Source organism: Xenopus laevis, chromosome 2S, assembly GCF_017654675.1.
Source record: "Xenopus laevis strain J_2021 chromosome 2S, Xenopus_laevis_v10.1, whole genome shotgun sequence".
Taxonomy (NCBI): Eukaryota; Metazoa; Chordata; class Amphibia; order Anura; family Pipidae; genus Xenopus; species Xenopus laevis.
The window spans coordinates 49,794,187-49,814,548 of NC_054374.1; the positions used below are offsets into that span (position 1 = coordinate 49,794,187).

The following is a 20,362-nucleotide window of genomic DNA, read 5'->3' on the forward strand; positions in this document are numbered from 1 at the left end:
ACCAATAGTTACTTGAATTAAGGTATATATGTGATTATATGTATATATGTAGTGTATATATGGTGTAGATAATGTATATATATATGCTATCTGTCAATACCTGTATTATTTATAAATAGTAATGAATCATTATTAAAAATTCATACATCGGGGAAGACAAATCACACTATAATAAATATTATATCATACTTAACTTTAGGACAAAAATGGCTCCCTAAGTGCATGAAGTTAAGAACATAGGGGAAGGAAGGAGGTCCCTGACCGGGTTACGAGCGACTGCTTGTAGAGCGGAATGACCCCTCTCCCAAACTGCAGTGCTTTTTAATAAACTGGCCAGGCTTTAGAGAAAATGGTTCAAAAGCACTGACGAGGGGCTTTTCCATAGCAAACTCGCACGAGAGCTGCAAGATCCCAGCAACAAATGTGCTTGCCGCGGAGAGAAAATGTATCTAGGAAACAGGCTACCAGCGTCCCGCAAAAGCATACTCATGCACGCTCCATGTTATATTTAGACCGTGAGGCTTTTTTAAGTTGAGAAAGTTATCTGGATTTGGCCATTATTCTTATGGCCGCACATTTTGCCCGTGGTGGAAAGAGGGAGAAATAGAAAAAAAAAAAGATGCCCAGGTCCATCTCGATTACAACAACGCTATACCCCTTGCTTTTCCCTCCAAAACTAGACCACGAAAACCCCCCCCCGGTACACAAGCAACAGCCTAACCCATATACGTCCACCACCGCCTACCCCCTCTGATCCAGCCCAACTAACCCGCCCCGCTTCCCCACCTCGTCCGCCCTGCCCTTCTTCAAGTTAGCCGTATATTTGGCCTCCGAGGTTTCAGCTATCCCGCTGACCACATGAGGCGAGTTCGCCAGATCGGTGTCTACCGCTGTCTCTCGTCCCTTTACCATTAGATCACTGCACTGACAACACCCACACGCGTCCTGGGTGTTACCACTTAACGGCTCCACCTTATCGCGCTTGGCGAGCATAGCCTCAAGCGGAAGTTAGCGCAAATGATGACCTGTGCTAACAGCGTATATGTAGGCGCTGCATCTATATATTAGAAGTACAGAAGCAGACTTGCTAGCTTCGCCTTACATTAAACACGCCACCGCAAGACAATGGAATCCTGCGCAGGATGGGCTAAACCTACCCTTGTCCTACCAGTAACGGTTTGTGTAACATTAAGTCAGAATAAATACCATTTATGATACTGAAGGGGACGAATGAATATACCATTGAATTACACCCTCACCCACACCAATTGTCGACTGTGGGACACCAGGGACCCACCCAAAAAAACCTCTTAGACCAGGGGTCCCACTCTCAGTAGATATTGGGTTCCTCTCCTCATACGGGGAACTTCTACATTCTGCAAGGGTGATCTAATTTCTTTAACATAATATGTATACTATTCCATAGATCTATTTCACCTTGGCTTGGTTCTAATAGAAATAGGGAATATGATTCCATGAAGAAATAGGCACAACGTTCTAGGCAGCATTGGGCCCACTGACCACCGTGAGAGTCGTCCTGTGATCCTTTGGCATGGAGCCAGAGTACTGCGCAGCACCCATGATCCAAATGCATAGATCTCAAAACACCACCATCGTAGAACAAGAAAGGCCAGAACAACCCCGACTCCCTGGCATAGAAAACAGATGAAGAAATCCTAGCAACATGTCGCTCATTAAAAGTGGTTTTCTCTTAGTTTAGACCATTATATTCACAACTGGCACTGATATTATCCAGAGGGAGACTGGCAGGAGAGCTCAGCCGCAAAGTCTTCCAAGATGGGTATTTGGAATCTACTTGAATGTGAACAATGGAAAGTTGAGTTATCGCAGGCGGCTTTGCTGAAGTATACCGGTGAGCAAAAGGCACATTTAGGGCACTGATGAGTAAGACAACGTAAAATCAGATAATTGGGCAGTTGCAGTTATGTCAGTGCACCTTTATAAGCATCCTCTATCTGCCTGGGAATTTTTACAGTAGCTAAAGGGCCACAATTTCTACGTCCTGTAACCGAGGATTGAGCTGCCCAGCTATTGCTGGACTACAGGTTTTACATCAGATGTTCACTGAAAGTGCAGGGTTCTGGGAAATGTAGTTAAACCGCAGCTGGAAAGTCACAGAGTTAAGAACCTGACATTAAAAAAAATGACGAAAATCTGAACGCAGTGACCTTTTACTCCTTATTTTTCTTGTATGGTAATACAATTAGTAATCCTATTCAAGTGAGGGGACCACACCTCCTCCTGATTAGACCATGTGGGAAAAATAAAGTACTTCCCTGAATGCCCTCAGCCCTGTGGTGGTTTGCTTACAATTAGCCAAGACAGAAAGGAAATTGCTCATTGCTGGCAAGTAATGGTACAGTGTAGATCTGTGATTGTGAATAGTAGCGAATGCCATTACTTTGGGTGCAATGCATGAATGTCCACCATACTACATATGCAGCATATCTCAAATTGAAAAAATGCATACACTGCCCCTCCCCCCGAACATGCATTTTTTTTGTTCAGGCCTTTCATGCTCATGAGCATACATACTAGTTGGCATAGGCTATTGCCAGGCAGGGCTGATTCTTGACATGCGATTGGCTAATCCGCTGGCATCTGCTCCCTTTTGTGTCTGCACCAATGGGGGCTGCGTCAGCCTGGGTACAGACACATTAATTGGATTTCAGTGTGGAAACACATTTTTATGCTGAAATCCATTCCATGTGCCTGCACCAGACCAATGTAGTAACTCTTGGTGCAGAGACAGGGGGAGCGGAGGCCAGCTGATTGTTCTCACTGCCCCGAGGGCTGGATTTACATGTTTGTCACCCCAGTCCCCTCCCCTTCTTCATTCGTGCACATGCTCAAATATTCATCATTGGATCCAGAGCACTAGGGATTGACGCACTGGAAATCTAAATAAAACATCATATCTCCTGTGCATCACCAGTGCTCCCAAATCAGTGTGTATGTGGTTGCCGCCCCCTAAAATTCTGCCACCCTAGGCCCTACCTTAGGGCGAGGTCACATGGGGAGTTTTTACATTGCATTTATTAAAAAGAGGTCTTGCATAAATACGCGCAAAATTTAGCCCTACTGAAAATAATGGAATACACACTATAGCAATTCCCACTGGGCGTTTTGAGAGCCAGCATCCACCACAAGATTCTGGTATTTACGTTTTTTATCAGCAGAAAAGCTAATACGTCAACAAAACTCCATATCATTGAACTCTATGGGATGTGCAAGTTTGTAAACACACCACCGCATGGTGGCTAAACGCTCGTGAGATGGAATGCACTTATACTTATTTTCATTGTTGTCTGCTGGTGACATAATTTTGCTGCGTTTTGATGATCAGTCCGGCTACATTGCTTTTCTGCTTCACTTTTTTTTCACAAAAGTTTAATAAAATTCTTCCAGACTAAATTGTGGGGAATGAGAAAAACCAAAAATCCATTTTGGGAAAAGAAACAACAGGCTGACAAACGCACATTATTATGCGCATGTGTTTTCACTGGTGTGTGTGTGTGTACACTTCACTGCTCATTTTAAAAAAATGCAACGTAAAAACGCCCAAACTTTACCCTATACACAGGTTGAGAATCAATAGATATGCTGGCATCTGCTCCTTCCTGTCTGCACTAAGAGGAACTTTGTCGGCCTGGGTGCAGATACAAGAAGTTGAAATGCACGAGTATTTTCATGCCAAAATCCACTCCACGTGGCTCCACCCAGGCCAATGCTGTGCATCTTGGTGCAAAGACAGGAGGGTATGGAGGCCAGTGGATCGGAAATACACAGCAACAGTCAGATGGATCTGATTATTGCCCTGCATATAATCACTGGCTTCAACCAAAAAGCGTGAATATGCAACTGTGTGCTGAAATATGCTCCTTATGTCTGCATCCAGACTTGTGCAGTGCCTCTGGAATCCGTTGATTCTCACTGCAAGAATAAAAGGAAAACAAAAAGCAGTAATTTATCAAGATGCATACTTCTAACTGACTGCTATTGTTACTCAGAACTGGCCAGGTGTCCTTGAGCTGTCAGCTTTCATTTGGTTCTCACAATGGTAGAGTGCTCTACCTGGTTAAAGATCACTTGTTGGAAGTGCTTGGTGCTTTACCAGACCCTCCCCTTGCACTGGGTCATGGATATATATAGTAGAAAATCCAGAAGCACACCAATAAATTGCTTAGTCAAATCAGTGTTTTATTAAGCCCATGTGTATCCGCAAAAGGTCAATGTTTCAGGCCCCTCCAGGCCCTTTATCAAGCTCTTTATCAGTCAACCCTTTATCATTTGGTTGACAGCCATTTACTTCTACATTCAACATTTCCATCCTGTGTGGACACAGCAGTTTGGCCATTTAACGAACACTTTTTTTTTTTACTTGCCGCACCACTTGACCACCACGGCTTAGGAAATGCACTTCAGAGCCACCACACCTCAAAACTGTGTCCCTTGATGTCATCAACATTTTACATCTTTTGCATTATTTGCATCTTTTGTTATGCTTATGTTTCCAGGATTTGCATCTGAGTATAGTATTGTAATGTAAAGTACACACTGTGTCTTTTTCTTACCGCCAAACTCATGACTGATTGGCAAAATACACCAAATAATACTTTACTGTATTACAGTTTGCTTGCTAAGTCTTGGCTGCTTAATCATTATCTCTATTTATCTTTGTAAAGGTAAGTCTAGAAGAATAGCAGTTGGGGTTATTACCAGTGTTTTGCCACCTAAGCGATTACCATTTTGGTGGTTGTGCAGAAAACTGAATGGGATTTGCCCTCGATCTGTTCACACAGTATTCTCTCATGAAGGGGCATGAGCAATCCTTCAGGTTGTGCAAATGCTTATGGGAGGGGGGAGAACTAAAAATAGGAATTAGACGTCACCCAGCTCTCAAATATATTAATCGGAAAGTCCATGATTTATGGTTTGGCGAGTTTTATTTCTATAGACATCACTGAGCCTGTTCAGATACTGTTTTGTTAAAAAATGTCCTTTCATTCTTCTTTAAAGGGATGGTTCACCTTCAATCAACTAGTTGTTTTTAGATGGATCACCAGAAATAACGACTTTTTCCAATGACTTTCTATTTTCAATGTGTCACAGTTTTTCTAATATTGAAGTGTAAAGTGTCATTTTTCACCTTCTAAAGCTCTCCTCTGGGAGGGGGGGTCGCTGACCCTGTAAACTGTTTTAAATGGATACATTTAGTTGATACATTTCTTATATTTGTCCCTGCTGATGCTGAGCAGAATCTCTGGGTTTCATTACAGGCAGTTGTTAGACCTGATACAATAGTTGCTAATACTCCAGAAATGCTGCTACTAAACGTTGTAAAATTGTAACAGTTTAGAGTCTGCGTCTGAATTACTAAACTTCCAGACTGAAACACCAGAGACAGGGACATTCAACTTTAAACTTAGATTTTGGAAAGACAGTAAAAAATAAAAGATGGAAAGTAACTGAAAAAGTCTTTATTTCTGGGGAACAATCTGAAAACAATTGAACTGAAAAAAGTGTTTGGAAGGTGAACAACCCCTTTAAACCTATGCTGGCCATACACAGGCTGATAAATGTTTCTGGTCTCTTCTGACCAAGCTGGCCTGTTTATGATCAATAAGATTTGAAAATGTACTGCTTGTGAGGACTGCATATAAGTGCTGATGCTGTCCTCTCCGGATGGATCTATATATGTCCAAACATTCTAATCAGCTTGATTTGTCCCCCCCCCCATGACGTTCAACATTGTACTAAAAATGGAAACCTCATAAAATATTCCAAGCCAGTGATTACAAAAGTAAAAAATCATATTTTATTAGGACATAGAAAAAGGTCTAGTGTGTTTTTGTGCCTAATGGGACACTTAAGGTGGCCATAGACTCAAAGATCCACTCGTTTGGCAACATCGCCAAACGAGCGGATCTTTCCCCGATATGCCACTAACAGCATGGCTATATCGGGGTAATTCGAATGTTCGGCCGTATGGCCGAACGATCGAATTACGATGCGCCAAGGGGCTCCGACGGGTCGGTCGGGTAAAAATCCAACCTTCCCGATCGATATCGATCGGGAAGACCCGTCGGAAGCCCCCATACACGGGCAGATAAGCTGTCAAATCGGTCCAAACGACCGATATCGGCAGCTTTATCTGCCCTTGTATGGCCACCATTACTCACAGATTAGCAAAGTCAGTATCTTTTAGGAGCTGTGCCTTACATGAGTGACAAAGATCCACTGGATTGGTGACCTTGCCAACAAGGGAATGTATGGTCAGTTTTACCTCTACTAGATAATGTATATTCAAGCCTGGCTAAATGAACATGTACATAGATAGCCTTTATATAACACACATATGTTTCAAAGAGATCTGCACAGACCGTTCTTAATTCACAACAGCCGCAGCTAAAGGTCATGCAGGTGTCCCATATTTTATTCATTTTATTCTTCATATATTGCCAACATATTCTGTAGCACTTCACATACTTTTTCAAATGATCTCTCCAACATCCCTTTATTATATGCTAGAACCAGGCCCAGAAGGCCTGGCACCTCCGGGTCTGGTTATAGCATATATTAAAAATAAATAAAAAGGGATATATATTAAATGCATATATTAAAGGGATGTTGGTGAGATCATTTGAAAAAGTATGTGCATGTGAAAGCAATGTGAATTGCCACAGAATATTTTGGGACTGTACGCAAGCCTGGACTGGCAATCTGTGGGTTCTGGCAGTATTTAGTGGGCTGGTGGTGTTTGGGCCTCTGTGTACTTGAAATGCCAGGGCCTATTTTGACCCTCAGTCCTGACTGTATGAAGCATACTATGAATAAAATAAGACTTTCACAGAATCTGTAATAGGCCCGAAGTTTAGCCCCATGATGCTTTAATTCTGCTCCCTAGCACTGTGGTCCACAGATAACGTTCCGAGCTATTGCGAATCAATGACAGTTCTAAGTCGGAAAGCAGACACGTACACACTGCCATAAATAGTTCGCCCGCCTTTTTTTTCATGATGGGGAACAAACAGAAAACCGCAGGGTAATTTCGCCCTCGGCCAAACAATCTGTGAGTAACGGCTCAGAGGCGCAGGGAAACTTCCCCCTACATATGCTGCCGTTTCTTCGGCTTTCACATGCGCTGATTTCTAGAGCAACGTGTTGGTGCGTGTGGGCTTTCCTTTCAACTTCAAGTTTCCTGTCGGCTGAAATGCGAGGGGGGACGAAGGAGGGGGACTGTGTGGGGGATGGAACAGAGCGGAAAAAATAAGGTTTGAATTCAAGGTTGATGCTCGCGAGCAGACAGGAGCCGTGTCTCGCCGGAGCACAATACTCAGTGTAGCGCGTAGTCGGCTTGCAATGGTGCTGCGGGTAACAAGTGCCTGTATGAAAGGGGGAAAACCAAGGCCAGAGGTCTTCAGACATTTTTGATTGGGGTCTCGACTTTCATGTTAAGTCCTCTTGCACGTGCTCATAACAAGGTTACAGATACAGAAAAACATAGTAATAGTCACTGTCATGTCGTTTTCAGCGATATACAAAGGAGTAAGGTGGCCATACATTATAAGATCCACTTGTTGTGCAAGGTCGCCAAATGAGCGGATCTGAACCCGATATGCCCACTAACGGCTGGGCGATATTGGATGAATCCGATCAGATTTCAATTCTACGAATGTGCTCCGACGGGTCACAGGATGGCATCAAGTAGCCGATGTGGTCCTGGATCGTACATAAAAATCAAATTTGACCGATATCTGGCCGATTTTTGGCCTGATATCAATCGGGAGGACCAGTCGAGAGCCCCCACACATGGGCAAATAAGCTGCTGAATTGGTCTAAAGGATCGATATCGGCAGCTTTTATCTGCCCGTGTATGGCCACTTTAAGACTACAATAGATGCTAATTATAAATAGCATTCAAAGACAATGTTATGATAGATAATAAAAAATTTTATTTTATGATGTCAGTATCTCTTTAAGCCAGTAGCAGGCATGTGAAACGCTTCTTCGCTGTAGTTTGCACATGAACACTTCCCATAGTGCCCTGCATACAGGCAAACAACTGAAAAATGTTTACACTGAGATGTATTCCGTAGGCTTATCTGCCGAGAACCACACACTATGCACCTGCGAGAACTGTGCTGATCACATACCCCTTGTTATGGGAATGATGGCTCTAAAGGAGTGCTTAGTGGACAGTTCTCTTTTGATTTACAAGTCACCAGGTCAAGTAGATCTCCAATTAGAGCACAGTTTTTCATGTAGGCATAGGCAACACTTCCAAGGTAAAAGGGATTCCCACATTAATAAACTAGTGTTATTTGAGTTTTGAATAAGTGAACTGTGACAGGTCTGGAGTTGATTCCTGGGACATAACTTTGTCCAACCAGTGCGCCCCCCCCCCCAAAAAATGTCTTTCCTTTATGGGGCAGTATACCGGTTGCCGGTTTTAGCCGGAGTCCATTTATTGGGGGGGTATTTGTGCACTGGACCTCACAATGACCAGAAATCGAGTATTGTAATTTACCCTGTTTAGCTGAAGCAATGATCCTGTTTAGCACATCCCCAGTATTTCTGAACCAATATGGGCGTGGTTAGGCAGCATGCCGCCCCCTAAAATTCTGCTACCCTAGGCCCTGGCTGGATTTACATAGCGGGCTCCCCTAGGCCTGCTGCTGTTCCTCACCCCCTGTCCCCTCCATTTTATTTGCAAAATTTTTGAGAAATTGGTATTGCCACAAGGGAAATTAAAAAAAATATTGTTTCTCCTGCGCATGCCCAGTATTTCTGAACCAATATGGGTGTGGTTAGGCAGCACGCCGCCACCTAAAATCCTGCCGCCCTAGGTCCGGGCCTTGGTGGCCTTTGGAGGTCATGTGACCATATAAAAGCCACAGGCAGAGTGCTTTTATAGAGGTCACTTAAGCATGGGTAGGAGGGGGTCCTACCTATAGGACCCCAATCTCTGTGCATTGTTTGGGTCCTACGGATGTGAGCTTCTGGTCCCCCATTTCTCTCCTCTTGGTCCCCTTTTCTTATGGTGTTTGGTCCCCTCTTGTCCTGGTGTCTAGTCCCCTCTTCTGTGCCTCCTTCACCTCTCCGTTTCGCTTTGCTCCAGTTTCTTCCATTGTCCTCCATCCTGCTTCCTTTTCCTTTGTTTCCCTCTCATGTGCTTTTTTCCCCACTGTTCCCTCCAGTGTTATTTTTTCTCCATATCCCGTCTGTGTTCTTTTTGCTCCGTTCCCCTCTCCACCTCTCCCCAGTATTTATAACCAGAGGCGTAACTAATGAAGCCCAGGCCTGGGTGTAGGATATCAACCCGGCCCCCCGCCGAACTTGTCCGCAATTTACCATTTCTATGGCTCCTGTGGGCCTGGGTGCGATCGCTCCCCTGGTAGTTACATCACTTTGTATAACTTTATATACTACTTTTTGGATATGCAGCATTGTATAATTTTAGAGTGTAGAAAGTACACACAGGGTCCAGGGAGGATAAACATAATATGTCTAAATATGCAGAGTGTGCCATGTGATGAGACAATGGAAAGAAGGTCCCTGCCCCATAGAGCTGACAATCTAAGTGTTTGTGTCCACTTCTTGCCTTGATTTATTTCCTTCAAGCTGAGATGTAGTGGATGGGGAAGGAGGGGTGTGGGAAAGGTAGAGGTCAGCAATAGTGATTGGATTTTACTGGTGGTTAAAAGGAGACCAGTGTCAGGCCTACGGATGGAAGGGTATCTGAGCCAGCCCCAGGTTGCCATGGCTTCCACGTGGTGTTTGGGTCTCAGGTGAAGGATTGCAGAGGCTGGTCAGGAGGAGGGTTTGAAGGGTTTTGGGAATATCATATGTGAGGGGAGTAGAGGGCATCCAAAACTGGGATATCATGGGGAACCCAGGGGGTCATTGACAGGTATGTATAAACGCTGCATTGTGTTCTTGGAACATGCCATAATAAGGGTATTAATTAATTAATGTGGCACATAGGGAAATGACCAAACTGTAGAATATATGGAGAGGAGTAAGAGTAAACCCTAGGGCCTAGGCAATGCAACTCTTGAGACTTTTCTCCAGGCCTGACTTGTTTGCATAATTACCTGAGATGCACATTACTGCCAGACCTGCCCCCACTGCACATAATTCTCCCTTGGCTGTCTCCAGCAGATGAATTCCCCGCCCTTCTTTACATGGCGCAGACGGCTGGGGACTGGGAACATTACAGGCATTAATCCGCCAATAAAATGGCTGAGGAGAGCGCTCCAAAGCCCGGAGTAGGAAGACGAGAGGGAAGTTGGCTAATCAGACGCTTGTATCACAGAAAGCAGGAGCGGAGATAACCTTTCTGTGCAGCTAATAGGAAAGCGTTAGGTGGCTCTTTCAGTCTTGGCTTCGCTTGCAGGATAGCAATGCAATAATATTTCCGAGCGCAGCAGCCTGCTTCACTACATAGTAATGTGGGGGGAGAAAACTGGCGCGGGGGTGCAGCAGCCCTTATGTGGGATGGGATATCTCTGTTGTTAAGGAAAAATTCCTAGACGTGAGCGAAAACAATTCCAGCTTAACCCCCGTGAGCGAGAATAGCATTCTCCTATTCTCACATACGAGGTTTAGCATTTGAGATCTGATAAAAGCGATCTAGCTGGAAAACGGTGAGACCTCTTGTGAGTGAGATGCAGTTCCATGCAGGGATTTATAACCCATTCAGAGAAAGCAAGCACGTGCAAAACGGTTTTGACTCTATAAAATGAATGCTGGAGACTGCTACAGTTGACTATATGCAGTGTGTGTCAGACTGGCCCACCAGGAATACTCCCGTGGGCCCTGGTATCAGTGGGCCCTCCTGTTTCTAAACATTTGGCTTATTTCATGGTCATTCCCTCTTTCTATGAGTATTAAGAGGCTAAATAGATGGAATAATAGGTTATAGTATGTAAAGAAAAGAGAATAGTAGAATAGAGGTTGCGTGAGGAGAGGAAGAAAATAATACTTAAGGTGGCCATACACGGGCCGATAAAAGCTGCCGACAGACCGAGTCGGCAGCTTATTGGCCTGTGTATGGGGGCCCCCGACGGGCTTCCCCGATCGAGATCTGGCCGAAAGTCGTCCAGATCTCGATCGGATGGGATTAAAAATCCCGTCGGATTGCGGCCGCATCTGTTCGTTGATGCAGTCCCGTGATCCGACCACCCGTTTGCGTTCGCTAGGATCCGATCGTTGGGCCCTAGGGCCCACGATCGGATCAGCCCGATATTGCCTACCTCAAGGTGGGCATATCGGAGGGAGATCCGCTCGTTTGGCAAAATCGCCAAACAAGCGGATCTCTCCATGTATGGGCACCTTTAGAGTGGGCCCCTGGTCGAAAAGGTTTTTGGGTGCGCCCCTGGTCTAAGGGTTTTTGGTGGGCCCCTGGTGTCCCAGTCCGACACTGACTATACGTGTGACTGAAAGAGCCTCCCAGTCCCAGCACGACTTTCCTTACATTAGAAGTAAGCAACATACATGTGGCTACTATTAATAATCCCTGCAGGTAATATGGCTGGTACAGTTTGACAAATTCAGCAATATGCCATGTATTCTATCCAAGTGGGAGCGTATCCCCAGTTAAGCTGGCAGTGCTGATACGCAGTTATCTATAACGCACCGCGTAGAACAGGCTATATTCATTTTTCCTAATGGCCAGGCGATTAACTTAATGAGCTATTCAGAGTGGAGCTGGCCCACATCGTGGATGTGCGCAGTTGCAATGCACACGCCACATTAGAGGTTAATGAGTCTGAGAAGGAAAGTTGCACACACATCAGCAGCAGCAGACCGATCGGAGTTCCCAGTCACTGGCACGTAGCGCTTCTCGCCATGCGCTGCTTTCAGTGATATAGAACGCTTCTTTCAGACTCATAACCTGCTCCCATCAATTACCAGCACTCTATATCAGGGCTGGCAAGGCTTATATACTAGTAAACTGGGCAGTGTCAACCAAGAGATCACTTAAAGGGATACTGTCATGGGAAAACATGTTTTTTTCAAAACGCATCAGTTAATAGTGCTACTCCAGCAGAATTCTGCACTGAAATCCAATTCTCAAAAGAGCAAACAGATTTTTTTATATTCAATTTTGAAATCTGACATTTTTTTAAAGGCAAACATAGGCAATTCTCATTCTTATCCCAGTGTCAATGTCAAGCCAACAGCATAGCCCTCCAGCAGTTCTTATAATGCACGTCACATCTAATGACTTTGTCCTAAAGTCCGATGCAGTTTCTGTTGGTGAAATTTAATTTGTTTCCACTTGCTTTATCTCACAAAAGGTACAGTATACAGTCATATGAAAAAGTTTGGGAACCCCTCTCAGCCTGCATAATAATTTACTCTTCACTTTCAAAAAAAATATAACAGTGTCTTTCATTTCCCAGGAACATCTGAGTACTGGGGTGTTTTCTGAACAAAGATTTTTTTAGTTTTGCCGTATCTGCACTCATGCCACAAACCAAGTCGCTTGTTGTATGCAAAAGCTCATTTAGACAAGCCACAGTCATTTTAGTTCAGGGACTGGGGCCCTTGTTAAAGTCAAGGGTCAGATTAATTCAACCCGATATTAACAAATTCTTCAGGATAATGTTTAAGCATCAGTCACAAAGTTGAAGTTATGCAGAGGATATTCCAACAAGCAATTACCTTACCACACTTAAAAATCTACAAAGGCTTTTATGCAGAGGGAGAAGTACAATATTCTGGAATGGTTGTCACAGTCCCTCAACTTGAATGTCATCGAAAATCTATAGGATGATTTGAAGCAGGCTGTCCATGTTTGGCAGCCATCAAATTTAACCGAACGGGAGAGATTTTGTTTGAACGAATGGTCAAAAATACCGCCATCAAGAATCCAGACACTCATCAAAGGCTATAGGAGAGTCTAGAGGCTGTTACATTTGCATAAGGAGGCTCAACTAAGTATTGATGTAATATATCTGTTGGGATGCCCAAATTTATGCACCTGTCTAATTTTGTTATGATACATATTGCATATTTTCTGCTAATCCAATAAATTTAAAGGAGAAGGAAAGCTACGGAGGCATTTTATTGCCAATAGATTAGCTGCAATAGTGCAAGCTAGAATGTTATATTTATTCTGTAGAATTTTATACCATACCTGAGTAAAAAGCACTAGAAACTCTCTGTTTGTTTAGGATAGGAGCTGCAGTATTAATGTGGTGTGACATCACTTCCTGCCTGAGTCTCTCCCTGCTCTGGGCTCAGATTACAGTAGAGAAGGGAGGGGGGGGGTGAGAGGAGCAAACTGAGCATGCTCTTGCCCAGGGCAATGATGTTTAAGTTGAAGGCAGGAAGTCTGATACAGAAGCCCATGAGTACACAATAGAAGGAATGAAATGCTGTGTTTCTTTTGACAGAAGACTCAGAGCAGCACCATTTTGAGGGTTTACTGGTATATTTAGGTGGACCTTTCTGATAAGGCTTACTTAGTTTTAAACCTTTCCTTCTCCTTTAATGTCACTGCTGAAACACTACTGTTTCCATAATGCATGTTATATATCAAAAGGAAGTTGCTACTTTAAAAGCTCAGCCAAAGATAAACAAAACTCCAAAGAATTAAGAGGGGTTCCCAAACTTTTTCATATGACTGTACATACATTTGTTGGGTTTCCTGAGTATGCATGTCAGCAGTCACATCCTGTGTTCTACATAACTAGTCTTTTTGACAGAAATTGTATAGACAGTGGTGGTCTGCAGAAAGCCTTAAAGGAGAATTCAACCTGTAATTAAAAAAAAAACCTCCCCCCCTCCCTCCTCCCCCCCCAGCAAATGCCCCTAATTTTTTACTCACCCCTCCATGCAGATTCTGGCCTCCGAGTTCACTGTGCCATCAGGACAACTATTGACTTAAAAAATGGAAGTGCATGCATGTAAAGCTAAATTGTAAACCAAAGAAAGCTAATCAGAGCATTTGGTCCCCAGGCCAATCATCATATCACAATAAGGGTAGATTGCATATTCAATGTGGTTTTTACCTAATGGGATTTCCAAACCTCCCTTATAGATATGTGGCTGATTTCCCCGCAGTCTGTCATTCTGGACCCATACACTGGGCAGTAAGCTGGCAACTTGCTAACGATCCAAGTAAGTAGTCTGCAAATCATATCTGTTTTACACAGATTGCTGTAATAGCCAAATGTTTTTTAGCATGCACCAAACCCAATAACAGCTGTAGAATAATTAACTGTTGGCCTGTTGGTGTGTGCCATAGACCAATTATGAATGCAGTTGTGCTCTAAGAAGTTGCACCGCACTGAATGGGTGCACCAATTTTTATTCCAATTTTACATTTATGTATCAGACATCTTTTTCAGGCTTACATATGACTTACAAGTGTGTTTAACATGCTAACATTTACTAATTTAGTGAGATATTTGCCTTATTTTGCTGGTCAGATAGTTTGGCCCCCAAGTCAATGACTGAATTACACTTGGGAGGCCTGTACAGATCTGTAGGTGGAGAGGACTAACTCAATGGCTGTCTCTGTTTGACAGAATTTTTCAGCCAGCCATATCAGATTTACTATATATTGGTTGGAGAGTGTCGGTTTTTCAGTTTGGCCCCAATGAGTTTAGCAGGCAATCTTGGCTGTTTATGGCATGCTTGCTGCTCAAGGGCCTTTTTATTTGCATTGCAAGTTATAAATGATTTCAATCTGTCCTGTGTGTCTGTAAGAATGGTAGCAGCCACAAACATTAGTCTTGATTTGCTTCTCTGCATACGGCTTTGGTGCCCACTCTCATGGGTAAAAGCATTCAGTGCAGCATGAAATGAATTAACAAAGTGTGGTGCAACTAAAATACCTGTGGTTACAGAGCCTAAAGCAATTGCAAATAAATTTTTCCTAAAGAATGATTATGTATGTATATTTCACTGTGGCACAGTGTTTGTCTTGTTAGGTTCTCAGCCTTTTTTTTAACAGGTTTACCCTTGTTTGATACATTATTACTGAAATTACAGTTAATTTTAAGTATCTGTAAACATTACTGTTATATACAGTCTACATTCAGTTCTCAGGAAAACACTTAGAAGAACAATGAGAACATCTTTTGTACCCACTACTTTAGAAGCAACCTAGGCCTTACAACTGGGACTAGCTTCGTAGAGAACTACTTGGCATGTCCTACACTTTATAATAGCCAACCTAATCTGAAAAGTATCTCTACAGGATCATCAAACTTTATATGTAGCTGTATGTGGCAAAAACGTCAGGAATCAAATGCTGTCTATGGCACATATGCAGAGTAAATTCTGCAGTTTCAGACTGCACCCAGCACACGGTTTCTTGGAAAACAAAGTTAAGATGGTTGTTAGGGAAATATAACAATCCTAGGTCTCACCCCCCCACACCCCAAACATAAGTTAAAGCAATAGTGCCCAGCATCAGTTAATAATTTTGATTAATCTTTGTGTTGTTTCTGTGTTTGTCCTGTGTACTCAAAGTGAAAACAAATGGATGTTCCAACTCGGCCATTCTTGCTACCAATAGATGCCATTGAGAGTTTGTTCCCCTGTAAAGATGGACTAAACACAACAATGCTATTAAGACCCATTTACAAACCCATTTTATTTGGAGAAAAAAACCAACAAAAACCCCAAAACAAACGTTAATAGCACTTTTCCAGCTGATTAGAATTAAGGATCATTATCAGTTCTGGTGGATCTTTCATAAATTATTGCCATTAAAATACTCGGCTCGGCTTGTGATTCCTGGGTATTGTAAATGCTCTTTTTGACTGTTTATCTCAAGACAAACTGACTCACCAAGTCTTCTGCTTCAAAAAGCCCTCTTCAATACCCACCCCGATATTGAGATATATATGATATTGATGTAGGTAGAACAATCAGACTATTGGGCCACCAAAAGGGCTGGGCTTAGCATGATGGAAAGTAATTCCAAAACCCCCAAACCTTGAGCAGATTAAAAAAAAGAATGCAAACACATCCAGTGGGAGTGAGGATAGGGTAAATGCAGTCAGCACACTGGTCTGTAATGTTTCTCCGGTAAGGTTTTGGACAGATTAAAAAGTCGCAGTGTATATTCAGCATGCTAGCAGAGTAGATGCAGCGTAACAGGCTATGATTGAACGGAGCTAGTCTGCCATCTGTCCTGAAAGAGGCGTTTTCCTAGCTTGTTCTTGTAAAGCTGTTCTCATCAAGGGAATGCATGTTGTTAAAAGCCTGGATACGACCCAAGATGTGTTCGGGATTGGGCTAAGAGCTGCTCAGAGGAACTACAGGGAACCAGTGACACTGCTGTGTGCAAAATATAGCAAATTATGATAGGGCGAGTTGCTTTTGGAGGTCTGCAGGAATGCTTTGCATCTTTATCACATTAAAGTATGTATATTGTGTACATCCATCATATACTGTACATCAGAACTGTAAAATGTCCAACTAAAGGCCAGATATGGCATCAAGACCGCCTAATGGCACCAGAGTTTTCTGGATATCATCATTTAAATGTAATGTTTTTTCCAGCACACTGGATATATTACCCACTGTAGAAAATGTTGGAAAGAACTGATATGCTTTATGACAGGACTATAGTAGAGTTGGGGTGGGGGGATCATTTGGCATAGTGGTGCATCAATTGTAGCACTATATGAATGACAATGGGGGCATTGCCCCTGCACTATGTGCACTCCATTCAATTCAAATTGTGCAGGGTGCATATGCATAACTTCTGCTGCACTGTTTCTTGTTTATAACATTCTGCCAGTGGCTCAATCTGAAATCTTGGTGCCATATAAAAGTAAATGGTATTCCATCCCTGTAACTAGCAAAGCAGGTCCTTTAAAAGTATCAATGGGACCAAGATGCTGCCTTCCCTACCTAGTAGTAGGATGGACCAGATCCAAAATATTAGTGGAAAAATATGTAGCTGTGTCCCCACACCTCCACCGATGGCCTTCTTTCATGCTTGGAACAAAATGGTAGGCACACTGGGAAAAGCCTGGAGGGCCAGCAGCTCCATATATCAGGGTTTCCACTGTTTTTAGATCAGTATTGCCCTCCTAAAATCTCATACACGTGTGTTTTCCAAGTTAGTGCAGCTGAAGTAACTGCATTCATGGAAAACTGGATGTGGAAGTGCACCCTTTATAGGAGAAAGAAAGCTACGGAGGCATTTTTTTGCCAATAGATTAGCTGCAATAGTGCAAGCTAGAATGCTATCTTTATTCTGTAGAATGTTTTACCATACCTGAGTAAAAAGCTCTAGAAGCTCTCTGTTTGTTTAGAATAGCAGCTGCAGTATTAGCTTGGTGTGACATCACTTTGTGCCTGGGTCTCTTCCTGCTCACGTATAGCTCTGGGCTCAGATTACAGCAGAAAAGGGAGTGGGGGGGAGAGGAGCAAACTGAGCATGCTCACGCCTGGGCCAAAGAGGTTTAAGCTGAAGGCAGGAAGTCTGGTACAGAAGCCCATGTGTACACAATAGAAGGAAAGATATTTAGTGTTTCTTTTGACAGAGGACTCAGAGCAGCACTACTTTGAGGGTTTACTGGTATATATTTAGGTGGACCTTTTTGATAAGGCTTACTTAGTTTTAACATTTCTTTCTCCTTTAAGCCTTATGCACATCTGCTCTTTTGATACCAATCAGGGGAATGTCACTTCTTATATTCCAGATGCATTAACTATTACTAATGTTATACAATATATGGCACACAGTCAGCCAAAGTGTTGGAATGTTTTGGTATGCTGTAAGTGTGAGCCAGCTAGAAGTGCATGCTACAGAACATTGTCAGATGTGGCTGTTCTATCAAGCAGTTGCAATCTGCTAAACCATAGACAAAATGATTTAAGATGCCAATCTGGCCATCTTTACTATATATATATATATATATATATATATATATATATATATATATATATGCCATAGCTCATCTTCCCTTCCTGCTGTCCTTTTCACAAACGATCAGAAAAATAGAAATGCCCCCATACCATTTGTATCCCCTCCTGTGATTTCTGTCTGTTTAACCCAGTCAGAGAACTTCAGCTGCCTATTGACCAAGAATCCTCAAGAATCAACCAATAGGTGCTGTGACTTTTTGTTGTGTGTAGTTCAAATCGTTTAGGCATTTGCTCAGAACAAATTGAACAATACGATGGTGTATAATGGCGAATAAAGGTGTATGTACCCATCTATGGTATTCATTCCTCCAGGTCCATAGGGCCACAAGGCAACTTGTGTTAAAGTTAAAGTCTAGATGGCACCAAAACAGTAGCACTATCTGCACTTGCAAATACATTTGCAGATTGGTTGCTAATGTTCAAATGTTTCTGTGTGCCTGTATAGCATAAGAGTTTGGGGTCCTGTCCAAACGCTGGGTGAGAAAAACGGGTTTAAAGCCAAACAAGACTGCTTTGTGGTCGTTCTTGAAAGGGCATAAAATGATCCTAAATAACAGACTGTAGAAGAGACAGAGGAGTTTGCAGGAATCTATGATCTGCGAACTCTATTTGTTCTAGGGAATAAGGATAGCCACCTAGCAACAGCTGTTGGGTTAGGCAGCAGCCTCCCGAATTGATCGCTGGAAAACTTCTAATGCTCTGAAAAGAGCGGGAAGAAGTTACAGGAACAGGATCTCTTAACTCTCGCGAGATCCTGTTCCTGTCAGAATTTTTCGGAAGACTGGTGATGACTATCCTTAAGTATACCTGTTTTCAAATAAGAGTGAAAAAACACATTTTTGAAATAAACAGTGTAACTCTTTATTCCTTGAGAGGAAGAGATAATAAAGAAACTTTTTTGTAAGATATTTGTAATTGTAACAATTAATATTCTTTAGTGACATTTGGTATGAGATACTTTGTAATTCAATTGAAATACAATTTCAGTGTGTATCTTGTTTGACTGAAATATCTTCTATTTTGTATCTTTAGTAGATGAGTTATTATCCACCTTAGCTGGCTTGTTGAATCCTGTAGAGAAAAGAAAATCTTTGTTTATTTTCTATTTTTCAATTTAACACATGTAAAACTAAACCACCAGTTAACTTGGGTGGGTGGGATGGGCGCTGTTGCTAGGTGGCTATCCTTATTCCCTAGAACAAATAGAGTTCGCAGATCATAGATTCCTGCAAACTCCTCTTTGTTCTTCGGGAGGATGCCACCTAGCAACAGCTGTTGGGTAGAATAGCACACACCTGGTGGTTGCGCGAATGAAATTGAGTTTTTCTTGCTCTGTAGGTCTCCAATAATATTTTGCAAATGTCCTCTGAGAAGACCACCTGGCTGCTTTAAGTATGATGGGAAGTGAAACACCCTTTGATGCTGCCTTTGTGGCTGTGGCTGATCTTAGTGAGTGTGCTTTAAATATGGTAGTATCAATCGAGGCCTGACTCATAGCATGCAGTATCCACCCTCTTATTGTGTTTACTTTAGCGGGACGAAAAGGATTTCTTGTTGTCAAGAGTAATTGCGACATATCACCTCTTACCTCCCTAGATTTTTCTAAGTAGGTGGATAAAGCCGATACAATACATAAAGATGTATCTTCCTCATCTCTTAATAAGTCCACTTCCACTGGAGATGAGTTTTCAATTTGCGTTTTAGTTCTACCTTTAAGAATAATGTGGAAACCACCTGGGGTTGAAGAAAACCATGGGTCTGTTATGTGGATGAGAGTTAGTTCTGCCCCTCTTGCTGCTAGAGCTAAAGCTAAGAGAGCAGTCACTTTTATAGTAAGGCTTCTCAAGTCTGCATTCTGATTATCTATCGTAGATAGGTACTGCAACAGAGGTTCGGTGTCCCAAGTGTTGTCATATTTAGGACAAATTGGTCATGATAAAAGTCACATAAACTGGTATATTTACCCTTGTTGTATATTTCTGGTCTCCAAACCCTTGTTTCCATCCAAAACAACGTATTCAGTCAATCCAAGTAGATGGGTAAAGAAACCAATCAGCGCAGGTGTACTGCTGCAAGGTGCTTTTATTGAATACACGACATGTTTCGAGCTTAAAAGCTCTTTATCAAGTGTGAAAAAATGCTCTGTGGTACATCATTAAATACAATTATAAAACTCCACCCCACACATACATTGGACAAACCAGCTACTGCTGGGAGGGTTTTACAGCCTAGCCAGTCGACAAAACTCCAGTCCATGTTCTCGTTAACACATCAAAGTCCATATCAAAGTTTAATTGAATCCATCCACATTTTACACCCAGGTGAATTGTGCACGGGTGTTTTCCCTTTAAAATCAAGTAACAAAAGTTAAAAACAATTAAAAATATTAAACACATGAACCTCAGCACTACCATAAAATGGTCTGCTCAAGAGT

General features: G+C 42.5%; 1 protein-coding gene across 1 annotated transcript in view; it reads left to right on the forward strand.

Annotated features, from left to right (window-relative positions):
* The window catches only part of bcor.S (BCL6 corepressor S homeolog), a 149,669-nt gene that overhangs the window by 56,030 nt on the left and 73,277 nt on the right, over window positions 1-20,362 (forward strand). The window lies entirely within an intron of this gene.